Source organism: Telmatherina bonti, assembly GCF_933228915.1.
Source record: "Telmatherina bonti genome assembly, chromosome: 13".
Classification (NCBI taxonomy): Eukaryota; Metazoa; Chordata; class Actinopteri; order Atheriniformes; family Telmatherinidae; genus Telmatherina; species Telmatherina bonti.
The window spans coordinates 18,822,099-18,831,126 of NC_136611.1; positions in this window are offsets into that span (position 1 = coordinate 18,822,099).

The following is a 9,028-nucleotide window of genomic DNA, read 5'->3' on the forward strand; positions in this document are numbered from 1 at the left end:
AGTCTAAGCTTTATTCTCCCAAGCAAACTGAAGTCCTTTTTTTCCTCACTGATAAGTGGGTTTCTTTTACTTGCACAGCTGTTCATTCCCAATCCTGAGTTTCCTATGAACTGTGTGTGTAGAAATGCTATTACTTCTAATATTAAACCCAATCCTGAGTTCAGGAGTTAATCCTGAGTTACACAATTTTAACACTGTCAGCTACAGGCCAGTTTGAATGAAGAGTTGCACACATACATAAATTCAAGTTGGTGAAATGAATTAGCCACATATACAACTGAATGTAAGCCACCAGTACTAAGTGAATAAGCAATGTACCAGAAATAAATACAAATGATTCAGTGCCGTGATTTTTATATTTTAATGTAAAAATTCAATAGTTCTTACACAGCCACAACAAAAAGACAATTACATATTTGAGTGAAAAATACAAAATTGTACCACTCACAATCATAGGTACCCATCAGTTTATTTGGCTGCAGGCTTCAAATGTTTCTTGAAACTATCTAGAGACATTTTGAACTTTTCTCCTTTGATTTGATCAACTCATGTCCTCAAATAAAATAAAGTACGGCTCACTTCAGCTCCCACCATTTTTTTTTTACTACAACAAAGAGAGCATTTTCAGTGTCTAATTAAGTGAGCAAGGCCACGAAAACAGCTTGATCTTATGAAATACATTTTATATTTACAATGTCGTAAAATCTCTGTCTCAGGATTTTGTTTTATGTTGTGAGGAATTATCATTTAACCCATCTGAAATCATTGCCATTCTTTGACGATTAAGGAAGTCATAAGGACTAGAATAGTGGGCTGGTGTATTTGCAGTGTCAAGGCAGTGATTGTAGGGTGAAGTTGCTCGAGGACACATTAGCTATGACTGTAAATGGTGTTTCAGAAATATCATTTTCTGTCCTACAAAAGCTCTTTAAAATTCAACAAATTTGTCAAGGAAGATATTTGTGTGCATCAAATCAAGTTAAGCGGTCAGTCATTCATCCATATTATCACGTCAAACACAGTTCAAAGTGCAGCTTCATTGAAAAAGAAAAATTACAAAACCTTTTAGCTGAAAGAATCACGGAAAAAAACTGCTAATGAGCAGTTTCCAAAGATTTAAAACCACAGGTATCACTGTATCACTATCTTAAGGAGACACTACAAGCAAGCAGTGAAGCAGTCAAAACATAAAAGCCTTGCTTAAAGAACATGTTTTGAGAAAAGAAGAGAAGACATTTCTCATGCAACTTTCTGCTGAGATCTTAAGAAATTCATTCACACTTACACATCACTGAGGTATACATCTACTAAACCAAACAAAGGGCTGGCATGTCTAATCCAATACAGCCTTTATTTTTTTATTGCAAGTCAAAAAACTAGAAGGTCACACCAACTTTGACCCTGCAGCAAAACTTTGATTTGGCTGTTCTAACAACATCTAAGTTTTCATCCAACAGAACTTTTATAGAAGTTTACCAACACAACAGGCTAATAGCAAATGTAGGCATCATATAGACTAATTTCTTCATTTTAACAATAAAAGAAAAGGTGTTTAATGGCCTGAAGGATGTTTCCTCGTGTTGCCAAGACCTGGGAAACTTAGTTCAGTATCTCAGGCTTACAGTGACCAACCTTGGTGTGAAACTAGAAAATGTTTTAAAGTTTGATGCATCAATTCGCCCTGTTGTGTAATCCAGCTTCTTTCATCTTAGACAATTGTTCAAATTCTTTTGTTTCGACATGGCCTCGCCCCACAGTGTTTGTCTAACCTGCTCCAGTACAACACCTGCAAGTTCAGGTCAGCAGGTCACTTCAAGCTGAATCTTTGTTTTTAAATCCTCTTAAGACTCTTTTTTTTTCATTGACTTTTAACACAGCTTGAGTTGACTGTGATGATTTATTTTATCCTGTTTTAATGTGTGTTACCGTTACTAGTCATAGTAGATTTTTTCTACTGTTTGGTATGATGTTTGTATCGGTTTTGAGCTCAGAGTTGTGTACAACATTTTGGTCAAATATGTTGTTTTAAAAGTGCTCAATAAATAACAAGTTTAGTCACACTTTTCCATTGAATCTAGACTTTTTGCTACCTAAATATCTAATATGTATTATTTTGTTCAACAAACTAAAAATGTAATAATTTGTCTTATACAGGATGTTTTAATGGGCCCTAAACAAATACTTAAACACATGGACATCTGGTGATATTTAGGTCACATTTGTGGCAGGATTTAGAAAGCTAAGCTTCACAATGAGCTCAAAACATAGTTTTGATGAAGTTTTGTTACAAGTTTCACAGGTTTATCAAGAATGTTAGAAACAAGTTTCCATCCTTTTGTTGCAAATACAATACAGGAGGTTTACAGTAATCCTAGCAAACACGTTTGGCGTGTAACTGTAGCATCTTTACAACTGTGGTTGAAAAAGGCAGCCAATCCTCTGCTGTAAGACAAATGTGATACACTTTTAACGTGGCTAAAATTCAGTGTGTAAAGAGTACCATGACCGTGGTAAAGAGGTTTAAGAATTTTAAGGGCAAAGTTTTGGTTATATTCATAATTGTTGAATAAATACATATTTCCCTACACAAGAATTGTGATCATTTGAAATGTTAAAATAAAAAAAAGGATTAGATTAAGCTCAAGCTGGTTAATAACATGGCTGTGCTTTTTCAAAACAAAAAATTTGTTTCACAACACGTTTAAATTGCATAAATATAAGTTTCTGTCTACTTAAGCTTTTCTTTTTATCTATATGAATAGCTCTCATCATCATACTCCAGCTCCATGTCATCTGTATCCAGCAGTCCATACTTAAATTTACGATACACCGTCCCATCTTTTGTCATGTACACAATATCTTCATCATCATCTTCGTCCTCATCATCCTCACAAGCAACAATTTTGTCACTGTGCTCCCCAAATGAAGAGGTGGTAGGTTGTGATACTTCTACTCCACTGCCGTCCAGTTTCTTGTACCCTCCACTTCTGGTTTTGGGTGTGATGGCGAGCTTCTTAGATTGAGCATTGAGGAAGATGAAGATCGCTCCCCCCAAAAATAGGATGACCAGAACACAAACTGTGACAAAAAGTTTAGCTGTGCTGCCTAAATTGGCAGCTGGCACCATCACAAAATTGAAAGCAAGGACGCACACCGCTGGAAAGAAGAAGGAACAAATTATAGGTTACATGGAGAAGAGATGCTGCGTATGACAAACTTATTCTAACCCCATTAGCAGATTGGTCAGTGTGTCTGTGCAAATCTCCATGCTGTGTATTTTGTGTTCTTTATGCTTCTGTCTTATTTTGCAGTTACAGCACATTCATTTGTCAACATTTCCTGATTACTGTTATATCAGTTTTTCTTAAACCCTTTAAGCAAAAGAAAACATGGTTAGCACTAGAATAATACATAAATATCGAGAGAGAGAGAGAGAGAGAGATTGTGAAAGAACAAGAAATGAAACGAGACTGTACACGCCAGGACAAGCTCCAAAGAAAATACGTTTTTACAATGAACAGCTACAACTCCCACATTACGGCACTTTTCAGCCTACCTGTAATAATAAAACAAGAATTTCACAATGTTTGTCAGTTTTCTTTTTATCTTTGGAGGGGGTAATGCATTGGGAGACAGCTCTGGTCCTCGAGGGCCACAGACCTTAAAGTTTTGGGTTTCCCTTTTGCTGAGTTTGATGTCAAGCTCTGCACCAGTCTGCTAATTAAGTCTGATGTGTGTCTGTGTTGCAACAGGAACCTTCCTAACATTTGCAGGACTGTGGCTCTTTAGAACCAGATTTGCCCACACCTGAGTTAGTTGCTTATTATGTCAAGTAATAAGTAAAAATGAAGCAGGAGAGTTAGGTTTAGGTCCAAAGGTTGCAAATGATTGTAAATGACCAGTATTAATTTGATTAAGTCTTTGGTTTTTTGTTGGTCATACTTTTTTGTATGTTTACTTATGTAAATGTTTAAAATTTAATCTTTCATTCTATTAGGATTTCTTTCTGAAGGTGTTCTAATATAATAACACTTGCACTGCATGAATGTGGGAGAATGTGTCTGATGATTTTGTATCTGAATCCCTGCCTGTTATGAATAAAGTTCACAACCATTTTCCAGTGAATTGCTGTTTTGTCAATGATGCCTGAAAGGAAGTTCTGGAAAATTCTGTGTAAATATAGCATCAGATAAAGCTTATGTCTTTTAGAAATGTTGCAATTAGATAAATGAAAACCACTGGAAATAGGATGTTTTTTTAAACAGACAAATAAGTAGCCAACATGAAAGGCATGGTGTGTTACAGTGATTCTATTTACCACGTGATGATTTGCAGTCACAGCATTCCCAGGGTATTGGCTTATTAATATGTAATGTCTGATTTCCACAGCAAGTCAGGCATCGACCATCATCAGACAAGATCTGGCTTGGAGCACACAATGTGCAGTCCCATTTGCTGGGACCATGACAGCCTTCACAAGATGAGTCACAAGGTTTGCAGCTTGGTTTATCATCTGAAACCTGAAGCAATGAAAGAATAAACATGAGCCTGCAATTCCTTCAAACACTTAATCTGAACTATTTCTTGACATCTTGCAGAGAAGCCCAGCCATACCTCAGCTATAATTTTTCGTTGACATAATTTTTATTGACTTATGAGTCAGATATCAAGATTTAAAGGGCTGATTTGGCCGTGGGTGTGTGTGTGTGCGTCCAGGCGTCTTTGGGGTGTGCACTTGGAGCATGTTCAGAAAACGTTGGGAGCATGTTCTGAGTGTTCACCCTAAAGATACCTCGACACACACACTCGGCCAAATCGGCTTTCCATGTACAGAAACCACAACAGCACAAAATATGTTTTTTTGCATCTTTGAACATTCAGATTCAAAATTATGTCAGAAGACATCTTTGGCTGACGTCTTTTGCCAAATTTTTTGGCAAACAATGATTTAAAATACACTCCCAGTAAACACTCATAAAAACACTCCCAGTACATCAATTAACAAACAAGCTTCTTAACCTGTGAGTCAGCATAGAAGCCTACAAAACAAGGGTTGTCACAGATGCCACTCATAAAATGGAAGTTGTCATAACAGGACAGACAAGCCAGAGCACCACTACCTAGAAGGATATGATATAACAAACAACAACATGACAATACATGATTGAACTGGAGTTTACAAATAATTTAGGCACAAATGAAACCTCATACAGCATAAGCACATCATGCATGTTCCATACATTCATAAGCAGCATTCATTATTACAGTTTCAAAACATGCCTGATGAAGAGGGACTTTATGACAGAGATTGACTTTGTCTTTTTCTTTGATTGACAAACATGTTTTCAACTTCTTACATCTAACAGCACTGCAAAGTAGTAATAAGCTATGATGGGTTTTTCTTACCGCTGCAGGATTTGCAAGTTGGGTGACACTTGTGGCAGGTTGGAGACTTCTTGGCTTTGTAGTAGCCTGCAGGGCAGTGTTTCAGGCATTGTCCCCAGGGCCTCATGTGGACGTAGCCTTCCCGGCAGCTCAGACAGTTTCTGTTACCACCACCTGAACACTTGGTGCAGGAAGGGTCACATCTTTCACAAACCATGGCGGTCATGTTGCCAAAGTAACTGAAAAGCAGGGAGAGTGCCCGTTTAGTTGATGGGCACCACAAGACAAGTGAGGGGCTGGTGGTGAGGGTGGGCGGGGGAGGCTTTCTTTGGCCTGTTGTGTGTCTTCTAACCTCAATGGACAGGTTTCAACGCAGCTGCTGCCATGCTTAAAAAATCCAGGTTTACAGGTAACACACTCCACACTGTGATGGCCAACACAAAAGTCACAGCTGAAGTGGCAGCGCTCACACACACGCTCTTTGTCCTCAGCATAGTAACCCAGAGGACACTTTTCCACACAGGTGTGGTCTGATGGAGACAGACATAATGTCAAGACCTTTAAAGTAACTAAGAAGCCCACAGGAATGCATACCTCCAACATCTGTGGAACTTATGACTCACTCAACAGGAAGTGTGTCTCGCTGCAGCTGAGACAGTGGTCTTCTCCTGGACCAAAACAACTATCGCAGCTCACGTGACATGACTGGCATTCAAGTTCCTGATCCATGTATGAGTCTGGGGTGCACTTATTGTACCACACACAGTGCCCAGTGGCATCTATCTGTCTGTTGGAATCACAGCTGAGGCAATTTGAGGGTCCATGACTTGAGCAGGTCAGGCATGACTTGTCGCACTCTGTGAAAATATGAAACGATTAAATATTGCAATTTAAAAGTGACAAGAAGTAGAATTTTTTTTATTTTTTTATTTTTTACTCATTTGGATTTTTGTGTGTGCTGTTTCCAGCTTACCGACCTCTGCATTCATTTGTCTTTTTATCATAGTAGGTGTTATTTGGACATGTAGACAGACACTCTCCATCGTAACGGACAGCTTTCGGGTTTTTACAGACAGTGCAGTCATCAATCTCTGGTCCATCGCATGAGGCACAATCAGCATGACAATGCATACACTCATGCTGTTTGTCACTGCTAAAGTAGCTTTCAGGACATTCATCCACACACTTATCCTCATGGAGGAAGTAGTACTCTGCACATTCTGGAAGACAGAAAAAGTTTTTCAGGAAGAAAACAAAAATCTAACCAAAATAGCAAGAAACAAGACAAAAACTTGCTTTGAGCTACATGAGCTTTATTAGTTGTTGTTTTCGGTTGTTTTTTTTTTTGTTTGTTTTTTTGGTTTTTTTTGCATTATTGGCTGTTTAACTTTTCATGGTTGTCACATCTGTTGGTTTCATGATTTCTACATCATCTTGATAAAATGTAAACAGATATCACCCACATAGACCATTTTGAAATGATACCTTGTAAATTTTGCACTATGATCAAGAACATAGTAATGCTGCTGTCGAACATATGCAAGTACATTATGTCTTGCATTCACTTACATTTTGCAGTTTGGTTTACCCAGGTAAAACAGGGGTGGCACCTGAGGAGCCAGACAGATTTTAGAGAGGTGGCCTGCACTTTCCCTGTCTAGCCCCCTGGCCCTGTACTTGTATACATCTATTTTTATTTTTACAGAAGACAAAGAGGAGAGAGAAATACACAACATAGGAAATGCTGCGATCTAATCACAGATTAGGATCTAATCACAGATTCTACACCATCTGCTACACCTGGACAAAAACATAAATGGCATCTCATGGTTCTCTCGCAGGAAGACAAAGTCAGCTAGAAGGAGCACCAGGGATGAACAAAACCAGAAACACTCCCAAAACTGAATAAACAGAAAATGTCTGTTTCTGAGTAAACCTGTAGGATGACTCAGCAATGGTTTCAACATGCAGAATACACAGAACGTCTTCACAGAAGAGTGATCATGCCAATGTGACCCCGCCTACCTACACCTATATACATTTAACAAACATAGCTTTTGAGACATTACTTAATAGTACTACAACTTAAACATCTATAATCCTGTCAATATGATGATTTTATCTTTCAGTTTTCCCCTTAATCTTCCTCAATCATTGCAGCAACTTAAATTTTAAATCAAATCTAATTTCATATCAGCCTTCTCCACATTCCCCACCCTTCCATTCACTGCTCCACTGAGCACACTTACTTTTACACAGGCCGTCCTGGTTGCACTCTCTACACTGGTCTGGGCAACGACGACATTCTGTGTTGTTAACATAGAAGCCTTGTGGACAGTGGGGCACACAGGAGTGGTTCATCAGCAAAAACAATTGTTTCTCACAGCTCAGACAGTGGGAGGGACTCTCCTTGCAGGAACCACACTCTGGGGCACATGGGTAGCATTCATCATTTTGTGGGAACCCCCTTTCAAAACAGAAACGAGGTGTCATTTGTTGCTGCATGTTTATGTGTAAATCAAGCAGTGAGACAACAGTAAAAAGCACCTCTGACATTCCAGCACACAGTCTCCATGTTGCAGATAAAGTCCTGACCGACATCTCTGGCAGACTTTGCCGTCCTTGCATGTGACACAACCCGTCATGCACTCCTCACACTTGCCAGATGCCATGTTACCAAACATTCCGAGTGGACAGTGAGATATACAAGTCTGATGAGCAGTCAAAAAATTTCCTGTTGAAAAAATAAATCTAATCACAGCTCTGATACAAAGAAGTATAAAATGTTGTCAGCAGTCAACATCTAGGGGGCAGTGTGGAGGTCTGTGTTTCTTATTGTTTACAAAGCATGTCATGACATGCAATCAAGTGGCACCACCACCTGATGAAAATATGTGCGCTTTGATAGAATCTGTTCCAGTACATTGTGATAAGACCTTGTTGTTTCCAACACAGCACACACTGTTAGTGTACCTGTGTGGCAGCTTCTGCAATCGTCCATCCCTGCATCAAAGCACGTCTTACAGGATGAGTGGCACAGCTCACATTCACCTTGGTCTGGTGGCGAAAAGAAAACAGGTAGCAGGACAAAAAAAAAAAGTAAAAAAAGACATAAAAATATGGCAATAAGTTACATAAAAAACATGGGAGGAGAAAAGAAGAGACTTAAGAATGTGGTATTGTTTCAGCAGATGCATCTCTACGTGCCACATGCAGGTTTTCACCAGGCTTTCTACTTTCTTTCCAGTTTGTGTTTTAAAGGAAAGTTATAAGAAGTTAGTTTTAAAGTACAAGAGACTGATTTAATTTCTTCGTTTAGACAGAAAAGGCATTTGAGGTATTTATTGCTACAATATAATTATGCCATACTGTTTCTGAAGTGTTTCTCTGAACAACCACTGAGCTGTTTGCCCTCTGAACATTCCCCGTTGGTCAGTGTGAATCCATCCTCGCAGGTGTCACAGTCATCATATTGTGGCCCTCCACAGGTGCGACAGTTGCGGTGACATGGCTCACACTCCTGGTTCATTTTGTCCACAAAGAAACCTTCCTCACAATGATCAACACACTCTCCATCTGCAAACACAAAAAGGTAATACAACTTGCACCAATTCCTAATACGCATACAAATTCCTCACTCTCT